Genomic DNA, 18,910 nt, shown 5'->3' with positions numbered 1-18,910 from the left:
TTGGTTTCCTATTAATCTAAGGGATGTGGTTGGAGGAATGTAGAAATTGCAGTTTGCACCTTTCAAAATGTTCTGTTTCCACATTCTCTGAATATGTGCACAATCTGTTATTGTGAGGACTGGGGATGTTTTGTAAATCCAAGATGGTGGGCAATTAAATGATCAGACGATCACCATGGATTATGTCGATAACTAGCCCGCCCGTAAGGGATAGTGTTGGAGTCTAGCTAACAAGGTCCAATTTCATTACAGCAATGATGGACCGCCAGATAACACCGAGGTTGCTCGGGTGGCGGACTCTTTGGTGAATAATCCTGGGTTTGGGACTCGCTGCATGGCCAACAACCCGATACCGTAAGTATGACCAGCGGCCATTTTAACACACCTGTCCCTCAATTACTACATTTGTTTTGTTTGCAGTGTTTCTCCTGTTTCAAATGTTCCTGCACAGCATGACAATAGCTACATTGTCCAGGAAGTACAATAGGCTTCTAAACAGCTACTATCCCTAAACCATAAGACTCCTGAACATTCGAAAGGATTGGATACATTCTGATATGCTTGGTGTCAATGTTCCCACATTGTTTTCTTGTCTGTCATTCCTTCAGATCTCCTCAAGTGCATTTTGGGTGGGGGCCAAGGGTCGATTTGAAATTGGGCAAACATCTCCCCCATTGGCACATTGTTCACCTCAATAAGTCAATAAACATGTTGTTTTGACCAAATCTAAAGCTGAGGCTGGTTGCTTTGGAATTGGGTCGACATATGGCCCATTGGCAGGTTTTTATAAAAAGGGTGTTTTGACTGAATCTGAAGTTGAATATCTCATGGAGGATAATTCTTTGAGAGACAAAGTTCAGTTTTAATCGTACATGTTCTAACACAAAATCCATGCGGTAAAGTAAATCATTGATTTAATCCAACCATGGAATAAGATTCTTCAAATATTAATTGCATACAACTGAAGGCATTTACAATGTATCGTATAAGACATGAATAAACATAATACATTATTCACGGCTTCATTCTAACTAATATACCACCATTTATTTTATATTCATTTGTTCTGGGGTTCCCAGAGGTGAATGATGTTTGTATTGTGTAGATTTGCCTTGTTTTATCTCCTCTCTGTCAAGCCTGATCAGGTTCAACATGCTTTATCAAGCTGTTCTGCTTCCCTATTGAAACATGCTACATTACCTCCATGTTTTAGATAAGGAGACTTGTATGCTGTAGCTGTGTTGTTAACATGATTTATTATCTATGTTTAGCTTGACCTAAACTGGTATTGTATGAGAATGGCATGTCTTTCTGAGGATAACTGCTGAGAATTCCTCTGCCGAAGTACCATTTTTCCTATTCGGGTGTGTTCTTTATTGAATTATGCTGGTTTCCTATGAAGCTTAGCAAATGGGTTCTCATGTTTCATCATCATTATCATCGTTGTTTTTCCCCCTTTTCTCCAGAAATCTCCCATGTGTCCCGAATGATTCTAAGTGGTTCACTCCCACAGTGGATCCCTCTATCAGCAACATCTTCGTCAACGGAAACTGGAGCATGGCCAACCCTTCCCCTAACTGCCAGTGCAGCACTCCTCAAAAGACCACCATGTTGCCAGATTGCCCACCTGGAGCCGGTGGGCTGCCTCCCCCTCAGGTTAGTCCACAATCTGGCAACCCCAGGTCTCCCTGTAACATAACGATTTACAATTGTGTGCTGATCTGGCAACCTGCGTTGGACCTGAAGTCTTGTGTTAGCTCCCCGAACGAATGCCTAAGCTTTAGCTCTGCCAGCTCAAGAGGGCAGGCTTCCAACCAAAGACAAAATTGGTGCAGTGAGGAGGAGCTCAAAGGGGTGTGAGGTGTAACATAGTTGGTTGTGTGTGTTATGTCTCCAGTGTCCTGCAATGGCAATGCAGGGGTTTGAAACTGAGGTTATCTTGCCCTCAGATGTTTCTGTTGTGAACACATGTTTCCCAAGGTAACCCTCTTTCTAGGGGTAATACTGATTGAATGCTCTGTCTCCCCATTGTAATATATACACCTTACCAATCAATCAATTTAATCCAACATTATGATCATTAACCATAGTTACTACGTATATTACAAGGGTCAACAAGAGTATTCATATCCAACACAATATATACCCGTATGGGAACATGTATCCAGTGAGTTTGGACATTGCTTTATCACGTCAATGTTACTGTTGTTTCATGTCTTCCACAATAGCATTATGGCTGTTCTTAAGACAAAAATGTATGTTGAGATAATGCGTCTCATCACTCTTTTTTTGGCAACCAGTGAACTCCGACCACTCTTAGACCAACCCTTGGAGAGCAGGTACAGGTTAGCACTGAGCTTGCTGATGTCCACCCCCCCCTCTATAATGTCCAAGACCTGAGCTTTGTCTGTCACCTGGAACTCAATGGCAATGTTTTATAAGCTATTACCCTATCAACATACATGGCCAATGTTCCTGAGCTGACCCCTGGATTCTTAATCCTGGCTGGGATCGATGGGAGGTCCTCATGGTCACCAGGCTTGGGGCTCTTTCCCCCTAGAACCATTACATGGCCTAAATGGATTGCTCCAAACATACACTGTAAAACCGGATAAGTTCTGGGGAAACTGATTACCTCAAAAAAATTCAGTTAGGGAACTTAAATAACTGAAGTTAGCAGTACTTCCTTTGTATGAGTAATACAAATGCTGTTTTTTGAGTAAGGTATACTTACATTTTTTATGTAAATAAATTTTGTTATTTAAAATTTCTCTCTTCATAAAAAACACTAATTCAATTAAATCAACATGGTGAAGTGAACTCAACAATCTTTATATTGCTGCAGTCAGTGTCGGTCAGTGAGGGATGACTGTCATTCATATTCCATTCACACAGCTCAATCTAACATCAACAGGCTTAGGCTACTACATGATACTCACATTTTTCCTATACCCATCATGAGGTTACTACAACCTAGCATATGAATTAAAGTTTTCAACACAGGTCGAGAGAAAAAAAATTGTAATTAAGGTGACAGACAGTGTCACATTCAATACTGCCTTGCACACTCTTGCCTGCATCTAGATGATCTAGCGTGTAATCATTTGTCCAACAGTTGCAAACGAGAGTTTCAATGATGAAACGCAGGTTTGTACATCCCTGCTTTGTTCCGTTTTCAATAGAATCGGTACAATGAATACACACCTGATCACACGCAAACACAGTTCACTTTCATAGCAGCCCCATACAAACAGCATGATCATTTTGCTCATTGAATATTTCCTTCTCGCATCTACGCACTGTCCTCCTCTCCCCTTTTCCTACGCTTATGTGCTTCAGTGCACAACAAATCAGCTGTCTGTGACCATGGGAAAAACCTTCCCAAGCTAAGCCTTCATATCATAACCGCTACACACAGCCTACATGGTTGTCACCATATTAACTAACGCCATAGTCAACATAGCTACTATAACTAACACATTAGTAAACTCACTACAATCATGCAGTCAGCAAGCAGTTTAGCAGTTACACCTACAGGCAATTAATTAATAAAACCAAAAGCTTACCTTGACTTGGAAGAGTTCCAGACTTGGATAGCCATAGCCATCTAGCTAACATAGCATCCCTCTCTGTTTGGGCTGGGTGTTTGAGTAGGCTAAACTAGCTTGCTGCATTCCCTAGCTACTGTCAGTGAAAGTGGAAAAAAAATACAACAAAATATAGCTAGCTCTCTTTCTCTCTCACTCGCTGCGTCTCTTTTAAATTTAAAGAAATGAATTTGTTCAAAACTGTTCAACTATTGTCTTTCTCAATGAATTAACTACTCACCACATTTTGTGCACTGCAGTGTAGAAAGAGAATTACTAGAATGGACAAAGCTCCTCAGACCATTTCAATTTGACTGGATAGACGGAAGCCGTCATCGCGTGGGTTATCGGTCCACTCAATATGGCCGCCGGTCCACTCAATCACAGAACATTGACTTGAAGGGGAAATGCCTTTCCATGGCTCCAATATCTTGAATGGTAATGAAAAAGCTAGACATTGATGGACAGGTGCATTCTAACTTTTATTGGAAATGGCTTTTGGTGTTTACACAAGGTTTGTTCTCTGCCAGTGCATTATGGGTTATTATTTGAGGTATGTGAGATGAGAGTCTGAGTGTGCCAAGTGATCTTGGAAACAAATCTATCATAAAGATGGTAGATTATAGTCCATTACAGGACCAGAGGGAAATGTCTATGTATACATAATGCTTTTTGTTACATTCTAGGGTGGTTCATGCTTGGCTCATTGACAGTCATTCATGTCTTGACATGAGCTGTTTCTGTTCTGCTGGGTTTCAAGAAAATATGTTCCGCTCCTGCAAGAGGTTTAATTGCAATGACAAAAAGTTAAAGGGAATGAATGTACCCCTGAATAATGAACTCATGATCTAAATCAATCCCGGTTATAGGGCACGCAAAAAGTTATAATAATGTATAAAGTTTTGGCACAAATGATCAAAAGCACTATACAGTACACAGTGGCTTGATTGACTGATTATTTTCCTTTTTTTCTTGGTGTCTTGGCAACATGTAAATAGAAAGTCAATATCCCACATTTACACACAAAAACTAAAACCAGTCCTTTGAGTCGCGCTTTTCAAGACACAAGCATATACGAATCCCAATTCTCTAGATGGAGAAGTCATGACATTCACTGTTTTGATTCTGGAGGCTTTGTATTGACAGCCACATCGTTTTCTTCCCTCAGACAGAAATACCACCTGTCTATTTTGTCAATCAACTCCTGGTTTGATGTGCCTGTCCAAATCCCTGCTGGGAGATATCTGTGGACACTCCTTGAGACTGAGGACAAACACACTACTGGTGAGGAGGCGTGAGGTTGATTTGATAGGTTATCGACAGAGTTAGTCACCCGCCTGAATGGTGCATTCAACAGTTGATCAAAGATCAAAATAGGGTGATAAATAAAATACAGTGGATGTATAAATTTACATTATTGTCAGAGAAGATGTAAGGAGTGACACTTTATGCCTGCAGTGCTATGCAAAGGTGTGATGCCTTTTGACATGTATTTGCAGACATAGTTTTTTAAAATCTTGCACAGACAGTTTGTGAAAAGTTCCTCTGTTTTTCACCCTTCTTTCCCCCCTCTTTTACCCCCTCCTGTTCTTAGAGGAACTTCAATGTCTAAGAGGCGGATATAGTACTGACACAGTTTCCAAACAAATATCCAAAAGCACAGTCTGACAAATCTGAAATCATTTGGTTCTGTGGCGCTTGTGAAGGAGATGACAGTTTTTTTCTGTTTGGCGTCATGTTCTAAAGTACAGATGTAGGATCTTAATGTGATCACCCTGTGGCACGAGATTTAAGATTTAAAAAGGCTTCTGATGTTTGTAATTTCCACCTTTACATTTCAGACTTGATTTTCCCTTGTATCAAATATATCAACTCCTACAAAAATATCCATTAATTATAATCCACATAATAATTCACATTTTGTCATGCTGCAGGATTATTTTCCTGCTGTAGCAAACTGGCTCAAGTTTAAACCCTACATCTGTATCGCATAAACTTGGAATGAATATTTAGATGTTTGACTGTAAAGTCTTTGAATATTTTTCTGAGATTGCTAATTGGGATGTTTGACAAAATCTTGGCAAAGAGGAACTCTTACACACACACACACACACACACACACACACACACACACACACACACACACACACACACACACACACACACACACACACACACACACACACACACACACACACACACACACACACACACACACACACACACACACACACACACACACACACACACACACACACACACACACACACACACAGAGACAGACAGTCGGACAGGGACAGACAGTCGGACAGACAGACAGTCGGACGGAGACAGACTGACAGTCGGACGGAGACAGGGAGACAGTCGGACGGAGACAGGGAGACAGTCGGACGGAGACAGGGAGACAGTCGGACGGAGACAGGGAGACAGTCGGACGGAGACAGGGAGACAGTCGGACGGAGACGGACGAAGACAGTCGGACTGAGACGGACGAAGACAGTCGGACGGATGGAGACAGTCAGACGGACGGAGACAGACAGACACATGAGAGAGGCTGGAAGTAGCACATAGTAGGTCACAGAGCAGGGCCCTTGAAGCAGGTTAGAGGTTAAATGCCAGTAGGTGGCACCTGAGATTCTGAAATGATCAACCCAACCTGCCCAACCTGTGTGTTTGTGCGTGCGTGTGTGTGAATGCCAATGCGTATGCATGCATGTGTGTTAGTGTGAACACATTTGTGTGTGCTCAGTCCTCTCAGACAGACAGTAAGAGGCCCTTGAAAGCCAATGACTTCCCCTAACCGGAACCCATGCTGTTTAGTGAAAATACCCTTTTTAAAGACGCACGGCTCATCCCCAGTCCTCATCTCTTCCCCCATCCTTCCGTCCTACCAGGAGCTCATTTATAGCTATCACAAGACTATCACAAGACGTCCACCCTTGACGGATATATAGTGTACCCCCCCACATCCTGTGACAAAGCAGGGCCTATTCGAAGTGGTGGTTGGAAAACGGTATTATGGGATATGGATTGTTGTCGGACAAAAGGCATACCCTTTGTGTGGCCTTTCTTATTCTGACACATGGATGTTCCGGATCTCAACGAGGTTGTTAAGGTGTCTCATTAAAACGTGCTGTTGGATGCATTACATGAGTCTTTCTCTCCTTCTCCATTGGTTGCCGTCCCTTCTTTAAGATCACTGTATTTTGATTGTGTCTCTTTCTGCCACTCTTCCCTTCACATCGTGTTGTTCAAACACAAGCATTCAATGGCATTTTGGGAATTTGTGGAATACATTGGATGTTGTTGGACCATATAATCCATGCCTTTAATGAGCACGGAACATTAATACCACTGATGAACAAGTCAGAAGGATGAATGTAACATTTCCTACCGGCAAGACATGAGAACGTCTACTTCATACAGTATTTTACCCTCATATCTTGTACATCATTCTGAAGGAAGATAACATTCCACGCCAACTGCCCTTGTGAGTTCAGAGGAATAAGCTATACTACTCTTCAGATTTGGGAGACGGAGGTACAGACATGAAACATATAAAGATAGATGCACTTGTCGCGGGATGAATCCCACCCTTGCGCGCACACACACACACACACACACACACACACACACACACACACACACACACACACACACACACACACACACACACACACACACACACACACACACACACACACACACACACACACACACACACACACACACACACACACACACACACACACACACACACTCACACACACTCAGGCACTGAACATATACAGTCGTGGCCAAAAGTTTTGAGAATGACACAAATATTAGTTTTCACAAAGTCTGCTGCCTCAGTTTGTATGATGGCAATTTGCATATACTCCAGAATGTTATGAAGAGTGATCAATTAATTGCAAAGTCCCTCTTTGCCATATAAATTAACTGAATCCCCCAAAAACATTTTCCACTGCATTTCAGCCCTGACACAAAAGGACCAGCTGACATGTCAGTGGTTCTCGCGTTAACACAGGTGTGAGTGTTGACAAGGACAAGGTTGCAGATCACTCTGTCATGCTGATTGAGTTCGAATAACAGACTGGAAGCTTCAAAAGGAGGGGTGGTGCTTGGAGAGAGGTTCAATTGTTGTGAAGAAGGCTTCAGGGCACCCAAGAAAGCCCAGCAAGCGCCAGGACCGCCCCCTAAAGTTGATTCAGCTGTGGGATCGGGGCACTACCAGTACAGAGCTTGCTCAGGAATGGCAGCAGGCAGGTGTGAATGCATCTGCACGCACAGTGAGGCGAAGACTTTTGGAGGATGGCCTGGTGTCAAGAAAGGCAGCAAAGAAGCCACTTCTCTTCAGGAAAAACGTCAGGGATAGACTGATATTCTGCAAAAGGTACAGGGATTGGACTGCTGAGGACGGGGGTAAAGTCATTTTCTCTGATGAATCCCCTTTCCGATTGTATGGGGCATCTGGAAAAAAGCTTGTCCAGAGAAGACAAGGTTAGCGCTACCATCAGTCCTGTGTCATGCCAACAGTAAAGCATCCTGAGATCATTCATGTATGGGGTTGTTTCTCAGCCAAGGGAGTGGGCTCACTCACAATTTTGCCTAAGAACACAGCCATGAATAAAGAATGGTACCAACACATCCAGCAACTTCTCCCAACCATCCAGGAACAGTTTGGTGACGAACAATGCATTTTCCAGCATGATGGATCACCTTGCCATAAGGCAAAAGATTCATCACTAAGTGGCTCGGGGAACAAAATATCAATATTTTGGGTCCATGGCCTGGAAACTCCCCAAACCTTAATCCCAGTGAGAACTTGTGGTCAAACCTCAAGGTAGGTGGACAAACAAAACCACACAAATTCTGATAAACTCCAAGCATTGATTATGCAAGAATGGGCTGCCATCAGTCAGGATGTGTCTGAGAAGTTAATCAAATCAAATCAAATTGTATTTGTCACATACACATGGTTAGCAGATGTTAATGCGAGTGTAGCGAAATGCTTGTGCTTCTAGTTCCGACAATGCAGTAATGACCAACGAGTAATCTGACCTAACAATTCCACAACTACTACCTTATACACACAAGTGTAAGGGAATGAAGGTTATGTACATAAAAATATATGAATGAGTGATGGTACAGAACGGCATAGGCAAGATACAGTAGATGGTATCGGGTACAGTATATACATATGAGATGAGTAATGTAGGGTATGTAAACATTATATAAAGTGGCATAGTTTAAAGTGACTAGTGATACATTTATTACATCCAATGTTTTATTATTAAAGTGGTTAGAGATTGAGTCAGTATGTTGGCTGCAGCCACTCAATGTTAGTGATGGCTGTTTAACAGTCTGATGGCCTTGAGATAAAGCTGTTTTTCAGTCTCTCGGTCCCTGCTTTGATGCACCTGTGCTGACCTCGCCTTCTGGATGATAGTGGGGTGAACAGGCAGTGGCTCGGGTTGTTGTTGTCCTTGATGATCTTTATGGCCTTCCTGTGACATCGGGTGGTGTAGGAGTCCTGGAGGGCAGGTAGTTTGCCCCCGGTGATGCGTTGTGCAGACCTCACTACCCTCTGGAGAGCCTTACAGTTGTGGGCGGAGCACTTGCCGTACCAGGCGGTGATACAGCCGGGCAGGATGCTCTCGATTGTGCATCTGTAAAGGTTTGTGAGTGCTTTTGGTGACAAGCCGGATTTCTTCAGCCTCTTGAGGTCGAACAGGCGCTGCTGCGCCTTCTTCACCACGCTGTCTTGTGTGGGTTTTTCAGTTTTTCTGTGATGTGTACGCTGAGGAACTTAAAACCTACTACCCTCTCCACTACTGTCCCGTCGATGTGGATAGGGGGGTGCTCCTTCTGCTGTTTCCTAAAGTCCAAGATCATCTGCTTTGTTTTGTTGACGTTGAGTGTGAGGTTATTTTCCTGACACCACATTCTGAGGGCCCTCAACTTCCTCCCTGTAGGCTGTCTCGTCGTTGTTGGTAATCAAGCCTACTACTGTAGTGTCGTCTGCAAACTTGATGATTGAGTTGGAGAGGTGCATGGCCACGCAGTCGTGGATGAACAAGGAGTATAGGAGCGGGCTGAGAACGCACCCTTGTGGGGCCCCAGTGTTGAGGATCAGCGGGGTGGAGATGTTGTTACATACCCTCACCACCTGGGGGTGGCCCGTCAGGAAGTCCAGTACCCAGTTGCACAGGACTGGGTTGAGACCCAGGTTCTCGAGCTTGATGACGAGTTTGGAGGGTACTATGGTGTTATATGCTGAGCTGTAGTTAATGAATAGCATTCTCACATAGGTATTCCTCTTGTCCAGATGGGTTAGGACAGTGTGGTTGCGATTGCGTCGTCTGTGGACCTATTGGGGCGGTAAGCAAATTGGAGTGTGTCTTGGGTGTCAGGTCGGGTGGAATGGTCCTTGACTAGTCTCTCAAAGCACTTCATGATGACGGAAGTGAGTGCTACGGGACGGTAGTTGTTTAGCTCAGTTACCTTGGCTTTCTTGGGAACAGGAACAATGGTGGCCCTCTTGAGTTACCTTGGCTTTCTTGGGAACAGGAACAATGGTGGCCCTCTTGAAGCATGTGGGAACAGCAGACTGGGATAAGGATTGATTGAATATGTCCGTAAACACACCAGCCAGCTGGTCTATGCATGCTCTGAGGACGTGGCTGGGGATGCCGTCTGGGCCTGCAGCCTTGCGAGGGTTAACAAGTTTAAATGTTTTACTCACATCGGCTGCAGTGAAGGAGAGTCCGCAGGTTTTGGTAGCGGGCCGTGTCAGTGGGAGCAAGACATCTGTCTGGGAGCAAGACATCCTGGTCCGCGACGAGGCTGGTTTTCTTTTTGTAATCCTTTTTGTAATCCGTGATTGACTGTAGTCCCTGCCACATACCTCTTGAATTGGTCTCTATACTGACACTTAGCTTGTTTGATTGCCTTGTGGAGGGAATAGCTACACTGTTTGTATTCGGTCATGTTTCTGGTCACCTTGCCCTGATTAAAAGCAGTGGTTCACGCTTTCAGTTTTGTGCTTTCAGTTTCGCGCTGCCATCAATCCACAGTTTCTGGTTTGGGAATGTTTTAATAGTTGCTGTGGGTACGACATCGCCGATGCACTTGCTAATAAACTCGCTCACCGAATCAGCGTATTCGTCAATGTTGTTTGACGCAATGCGGAACATATCCCAGTCCATGTGATTGAAACAATCTTGAAGCATGGAATCAGATTGGTCGGACCAGAGTTGAACAGACCTGAGCGCGGGAGCTTCCTGTTTTAGTTTCTGTCTATAGGTTGGAAGCAACAAAATGGAGTCGCGGTCAGCTTTTCCGAAAGGAGGGCGGGGGAGGGCCTTATATGTGTCGCGGAAATTACAATAACAATAGAATAACAATGAATAACAATGAAAACAATGATTATCAGCCCTGGTTGCACAATCGATATGCTGATAGAATTGTTTTCAGATTAGCCTTGTTAAAATCCTCAGCTACAATGAATGCAGCCTCAGGATATGTGGTTTCCAGTTTACATAGAGTCAAATGAAGTTCGTTCAGGGCCATCGATGTGTCTGCTTGGGGGGGAATATATGCGGCTGTGATTATAATCGAAGAGAATTCTCTTGGTAGATAATGCGGTCGACATTTGATTGTGAGGAATTCTAAGTCCGGGGAACAGAAGGACTAGAGATCCTATATGTTGTTATGGTCACACCACTTCTCGTTAATCATAAGGCATACCCCCCCCCCCGACTCCTATAGCGTGTCTCGAGTGAGCCATGTTTCCGTAAAGCAAAGAATGTTAAAGTCTCTTGTGTCTCTCTGGAATGCTACCTTTGCTCGGATTTCATCTATCTTGTTGTCAAGAGACTGGACATTGGCGAGTAGTATGCTCGGGAGCGGTGTGCGATGTGCCCGTCTCCTGAGCCTGACCAGAAGGGTGCTTTATCTGCCCCTTTTACGGCGTCGTTGTTTTGGTTCGCTGGCTGGGATCCGATACATTGTCCTGGGTGGTGGGCAAAACAGAGGATCCGCTTGGGGGAAAGTCGTATTCCTGATCGTAATGATGGTGAGTTGACGTTGCTCTTATATCCAATAGTTCCTTCCGACTGTATGTAATAAAAGTTAAGATTACCTGGGGTACCAATGTAAGAAATAACAAGTAAAAAAACAAAATACTGCATAGTTTCCTACGAACGAGAAGCGAGGCGGCCATCTCTGATGGCACCGGAGATTGACAGCATGCCAGGGTTGATTGCAGAGGTCTTGAAAAAGAAGAGTCAACACTGCAAATATTGACTCTTTGCATCAAATTCATGTAATTGTGAATAAAAGCCTTTGACACTTATGAAATGCTTGTAATTATACTTCAGCATTCCAAAGTAACATCTGACAAAAATATCTAAAGACACTGATGCAGAAAACTTTATGAAAATTAATATTGGTGTCATTCTCAAAACTTTTGGCCACGACTGTATACGCACGCACGCACGCACGCACACACACACACACACACGCACGCACACACACACACACACACACACACACACACACACACACACACACACACACACACACACACACACACACACACCAAATCAGTGTTCATTTATCAAACAATGAATGCTATAAATCTTACCTGTGTGCCGTAGTCTTGAATTAGGGGGATGGTGGCTTGAATTTAATTGTATCTCAGGCTGACCCACCTACAGAAACCCAGAACATACAGAGAATATATTCCCTTTAAAGTGGATATATTTTATTTTATCCCTGCTATACTCCCAATATGCCCTTGAAAAACTGCAGAAATGAAAGGAAGCGAGAATAAAACAGGCCCTCACAGACACAGTAGCGAGTGTGAAATGGTTGTTTCCATGGAAATGCCATGCGACGGTAAGTCTTATCACCAAATCTCAGGTATTGACTCTCATTGGCGATATTTAACCTTTACAGATGAAAAGGCCTCCATTCATGCAAAGGAATTTATAAAGCTGCCGTGCTCTGGGTATTACAATTGATGTCTTTATCATCAGGAGACCACTCTAACTACAGCCTGTTTGCAAATTATTCTCCTCAGCTACCGCTGCATAGCCTTGCCGCCATTATCTTTCAAATAAATCATTGAAGTTGGGCATATTTTCTTCATTCACCACCTTTGTGAGTAGAGGTGGGTTTTCCTGAAAATGCTTATATCCCAATTCAATGAAATATGCTTTAGGAAGCCTTCAAAAGCAACCCTTATTATAGTAACAATAATATATGCCATACAGTTATGTGTGCACACATTTTACATATGGGTGGTCCTTGGAATCAAAACCACTAGACAATCCCTTGCAAACACTATTTTGAATGAATGAAGCACAGTTAGTGCACAAAACATTAGGACAACCAGAGACATTGAAAACTAGACATTAAAACTTCCATTGCTACTGATGTACTCCTGTTTTCTAATTGGCCAGGGGTACACATTGGAGAAGATTAAGGACAACCCTCCCTGTTTCAAATGACTTTTTTGTCTTTTTATCTTCCGGGACTTGTCCTGGCATGGTAATGCATTGTCATTATATTGTGCATCAACATGACCAATTCCCATTGTATTACCTGAACAATATGAATCAGAGTTCAGCTTATTGGGAACGGAAACCCCTCATTGACCAGCCGAAGCCACTCTATGACGTAAAAACATCTGAAAATAAGCAACACGATGTATTTGCAAGTCCTGCAACCTGTATTCAAGCAAGGAGAACAAACAATTTGGGCTTGGCCACATCTTTGCTTCAAGAGATTACTGTTGATGTTGTATTTTGGCTTTTACCCCCAAGATCCATTTTAGTGTTAAATGACCTGTCCGTACCGGTTCGTTCAACAAGGAAAGGCGTCTTGGAAAACAAAAGTGAAAAGGTTGTGAGGTCACGAGATGAGGCAGATGGTGGAATGAGGCCCAGTAATTTGTTTTCGTTTTTTGGGGAACCAGGCTCTGCCGCTGATAGTATATCTACAGTGTTGACTTGTAAAGATGGAAATGTCTCTCGCAAACACAGGGAAAAGACCCCAGCAGCTTATGTTTGTTGTTATTTTGAACATAGCCTTATGTCGGATGTTGATCCACCCAGCAAGGTGAGGTGTTGTCAATAGATTTTCTTCAAACCAATAGCTGTTGTGCAGTGTTTATGTGGGATGCATGCCAGCAAAGCCACTACACTAAACAATACATGAATTACACTATAACGGTGACTACTGGTGCCCACAAACTGTTAGGGCCTGCATAAAGCTGTCCCAACACAGAGTCCCAACAGCAGTCCCAACACCTGACCACTGCTACACCTGGCTATCAGCGGAGCCTTGTCTGGCAGTGAAACAGTTCATTCAGCCTCATTTACTGCCTTTAAAAAAAACATAGCTGACATGGCTGACTTGCTTAAACAAATGTAGTTTATACTGACAATTGAGATGTACAAACCATGGAATAAGGGGACAACAAGCGGATACAAGGCAATCTGTAATTTCCAATAAGACATTAATGAGGAAGCTTGGACAGATGTAGTCAAAAGTTCAGCACTTTTGAAATTTACAGCAACAAAATTCAGAACATGGGCCGGTCTTACAGTGTTCTTGATGTACACCAAGTCAGAACGTGGAATAAATAAAGGGGGCATATTAACAGACAATGAAAGCTCTTAACGTTACAATATGCAATGATTACATTTCTCAAAAACAGATTATAGGCTATATGTGCACCACCAAGTCAGAACAGTTGGCAAAATCAAGAGGTGAAATATTTATGTCCAATAGCCAATGAGCAACGATACGTTTTAGCTAAAATTTAACTTCATATGACAAGGATTAAAAAGGATTTACCAATAGATTGTCGACTTGATTCATGATGAATGCTAGCTGAGATTTTGAAAGTATGAGATTTTGAAAGTATGATGTTTACATGAACAGTCCAATCGAAGCAACTGGTGATATAATGTGTTTTGATGTCATTTTATCTGTGTTCAATGACGTTGAGCCTTCGTGGATGGGCACTAATGTAACTCTTAGTGTCCCCATGAGTGACAGAACACTGAGCCAATCATGGTGCAACGCTCTGTATTTTCTACTGGCTTGCCCCACCACAGAAAGCCCTGAGCTTGGCTGAAACACCTGCATTTTGGAGCTGCCTTACTCAAGAATACAAAAAAAGAGACCATGTTTTTATGCAGCTTTATTAACTTAACTTTATTAACTTAATAAAAAATATATTATTTTTACATTGTTTACAAACTGATATGTGACACATATGAATTAATATGCAAAAGCCCCCCATCCAAAACATCAAAGCCCCCCCCCTTTAAATGTGGGGCTCAAAACAGGTGGGGCTCTGCAAATAACTTACCAGCAGTTACTTCTCCACAAACAAGACAGGTGGCACACTTTTGACGGGTCATTATAATTATGAGTCGTGCCTTTCTGGAAATGGGAAGTATATGTTGTGTCTTTAAAAACATAAGAAAACACAATTGACTTGATCATAATTGAGCATTTCTGAGGGAATCAACAAACTAGATGAGATATACTCTGCCTAGGCCTCCAAAGCGACATACAGCAGATGGCACACATAGTTTAAAGCAGAAACTCTATGTCCTGACGATTGCATTCCGTTGCTGTCTGGTGAAAACCTCTTATCTCCAAAACAAAAACCTTTCAGGAAATTACCATATTTTCCCATTAACGAACATACAATTATGAAACTTCAGAAGCTATTTTGAATACATGTTCTTGTTCTTAGAGTCATGAAATGTTCCAAGTACATCGAGGGGAGTTCATTCTTTCGGTAATTAAAATAAAAAATGCAAATTGGCAAAAATGGAGTTTAAAGGTTTTCATAAGACAGCGACAATGTGTTTGTGCCAGGTAGAATTGGACATTGGTCTTTGAGGTTTGCAACACGAGGCTCACGTGGGTTTTAGCAGAACTCTACATCGCGAAGAGTGCATTTGTTTGTGCCAGGTAGAATTGACAGTTGGTCTTTTGAGGTTTCCCAAGATACAGAGACTATATGCAGAGATTATTAAGAACACTGCCTACCCTCTTAAGGTCTCTCTAACACTGCAGCATGTCAGCTCAGATTAGATTACTCTGAGTTCACATATGCCTCTCCTGTTTGCCTCTCCTGTGCGTCATCAACCTGCAGTCGAGAGGGACTGACGCGTGCGGAACAAGAGACGTCATGTATAGGAAGTGCGGGTAAATAGTTGGGATATATAAGACGTAGATGGCCAATATGCCTTAAAATGACTTGTGCGGTCGAGAGCGGCATATGCTCCTGGAATGATTATTGTGAGGTATGGATTGACAAGTGTGGAGAGAGCATTCTATGTACAGCAAATCATCTGGATCAGAAGTGGCTGGTGGGAGGAGATACCTGAGGACGTGCTCATTGTAAAGGCTGAAATTGAATAATTGGAAAGGTTTCAAATGCATCAAACACGTGGTTGCTATTTCATTCATTCCATTTCAGCCATTACAATGACGTCCTCCGATATCTACCGATGGAGTTACATAAATAGCTGGCATGTACGGTGTCCATATTAGGACACACGTCCATGGAGTGTTGGAGGAGACCTCACGTTATCTGTGGTTTCGATTGGAGGATGTGGAAATCGGCCAATGCAATTAGATTCATGCTGGCTGTGAGCTGTACGGTTAAGTCAACTCTCTATCTGTTTGTTTATGCCTGAGTTGCTGCTGCTCGGAAAGGAGACTCAGATGTTTCAGTGGTAAACAGAGTATTGTGCTGTGACTCATCTGCTTCTTCCTGTTACACAACTTCCTTCTTGATTCACTAGTAGAGAAACTACATTTCCCAGTAGTGTGGAGTTAGTTGAACTACATTTCCCAGTAGTGTGCTGTTAGTTGAACTAAGTTTCCCAGTAGTGTGCTGTTAGTTGAACTAAGTTTCCCAGTCATGTGGAGTTAGTTGAACTACATTTCCCAGTAGTGTGGAGTTAGGTGAACTACATTTCCCGGTAGTGTAGGTTTAGTTGAACTACATTTGCCTGTAGTGTGTTTAGTTGAACTACATTTGCCTGTAGTGTGGAGTTAGTTGAAGTACTTTCAAAATAACATGGTTCGTTTGTAGATAACTCATTTTCTCAACATGTAGTGGGTTTGAGTGTAAAAAGCTCATCACTACACATTCATCTCATTTGAAGTAGAGTCCTGCTATTACATATTGCAGACTTCATTTTCTGCAGTTGGCCTGTATCTTCAGATTGACCAGGGGTGGATTTGGAAAGTCCATCTAACTATCTGACCAAATCAATTCTGGTCAGATAAATAGGGATGACTGGGCAAGCAGCTGAAAATAAGAAGAACATGGAACCATCCAAATATCTATCTGAGGGACAGGTATCTGAGAGACAGATAGGCACAGAAACAAGCTTTTGGAAAAGAATCACCAGCCTTGCACATCCCCTCTCCCCTCCTAATCCGCCCCCTGGCCCCAACCTAACTAGGAATTAATTAACAAGCAGACGCCCGTTTGCATACATATCCATGTCATTACTAAACGACATAGAAAATAGGCATACAAACACAACTTATCAGCACGGGGGAGGCTATTTCAACTCACTATGTGGGCAGTGTTGTTTACCATCGGTTAGCACGATAAGCTAGAAACCCAGTGAAGGGTGGAGAGAACACAACTGGGCAAAAGGGAGTCCGGGTGGGGAGGGGGATGAAGGCGCTTGAGGCTCGGCTTGGGGCGCCCTGGACCCTTATAAGCAGTCTCCATTAGCGTTGCCAAGAAATCCTTCTAATCAGAATAGTATCCCGACACCATGAAATAAACTGGGCCAGACAGGAGGAGCTTGCTACTTGTTAGCATGTGTTGGATGTGGCTATGGAGGGTATGTGGAGTGGATGCGCACCACAGTGCCAATGTATGGAGAGTACGGGCTAATTAGGTCCCTTTAACAGTAGCCACATTGGCTGTATCATAGTGATGGGGAAGGCTCCAACAGGCTCACTATTATAGATCAGGTTCAGTGTTCTTAGTTGGGTTCCACAGCGCCACGCGTATCTGACTTGATTATGGTTAGAAATGTGGCTGGTGCCACCATCGTGCAATAATGATTGGAGTGCACCCCCCCCCCTGTTTGTATTAGAAGGGCGTGGCCATTGTTTTGGCTGAACTTTTTCGATCATGATCATAGTGCCTGGCTTTCAAAGGTCGACCGGTAGTTGGGAATCTGTTTTTTGTTGTCGTCTCAGGTCTCTTTGATATTGTGTTAAAACAAACACCGTATTGATCATCAACATCTGATTGTAAATGGAGATAGGTACAGGTAGATTTCAGTGCCCAATCAGTGAATCAGACAGAGGGTTGAAGTGCAGAGCCTGCCCAGACATATTTTAGTTTTTATTTTACACAATGCAATATCTGGAACTTGTATGTATTACCAGTGCTGTGTGGCTCAGTTCGTATGGTAAAGCGCTTGCAACGTCAGGGTTTGTGGGTTTACATCCCGCCGGGGCTAGCGAAATGTACAGACGTGGGGTTGTAATGTCCCTATGGGTAAATGCGTCTGCTAAGATGGCATGTCGTTGCTATTGTATCCATTGCTTGGAATGTGCTATTGTTCTTCATATTTTCCTCTTAAGCTACCTTAGTAGTCTGTACACTTTAGCGAAACGCACATCACATGTCAATGAGTGCCGGGCTGAAGAGGACCAATGTATCTTAGAAATAATACCATGTCATTGTCACATATTTCCAGAGGACCCAGAATACCACAGACACACTGCAGGACATGACGGGGCGGAACATGACAGACTTCCTTTTAAAGACCTACAAGGAAGCAGGCAGAAAAAGGTAATTTTACTTATTTGTCATTTTAGTCATTTACCAGACACAATTATCCAGAGTGGTCATTTTGCATTCACCTATGTGCTTGGTAAAACTTGTGTAACATTCAGATATAATGCCAACAATGCAGCCGGAGTTATCTAAGATAACGTGTATAATGTTCAACTCAAGGTCCTATTCATGATAAGTAATCTAAGAGTCAAATGAAATGTTACTGTTTATTGTGTGTGTGTGTGTGTGTGTGTGTGTGTGTGTGTGTGTGTGTGTGTGTGTGTGTGTGTGTGTGTGTGTGTGTGTGTGTGTGTGTGTGTGTGTGTGTGTGTGTGTGTGTGTGTGTGTGTGTGTGTGTGTGTGTGTGTGTGTGTGTGTGTGTGTGTGCGCGCGTGTGCGTGCATGTCTGTGCGTTTATTCCTGTCTTTTTGTGTCCATGCATTTTCATATCTTATTAAATTGCACTGTGATC

The 18,910-nt window shown here is 43.0% G+C and overlaps 1 pseudogene; it reads left to right on the top strand.

The window, feature by feature from the left end:
- The window catches only part of LOC124007956, a 234,027-nt pseudogene that overhangs the window by 132,349 nt on the left and 82,768 nt on the right, over positions 1–18,910 (top strand).

The sequence above is a fragment of the Oncorhynchus gorbuscha genome, linkage group LG21 (genome assembly GCF_021184085.1).
Source record: "Oncorhynchus gorbuscha isolate QuinsamMale2020 ecotype Even-year linkage group LG21, OgorEven_v1.0, whole genome shotgun sequence".
Lineage (NCBI taxonomy): Eukaryota > Metazoa > Chordata > Actinopteri > Salmoniformes > Salmonidae > Oncorhynchus > Oncorhynchus gorbuscha.
This window is presented reverse-complemented; position numbering and strand designations above follow the sequence as displayed.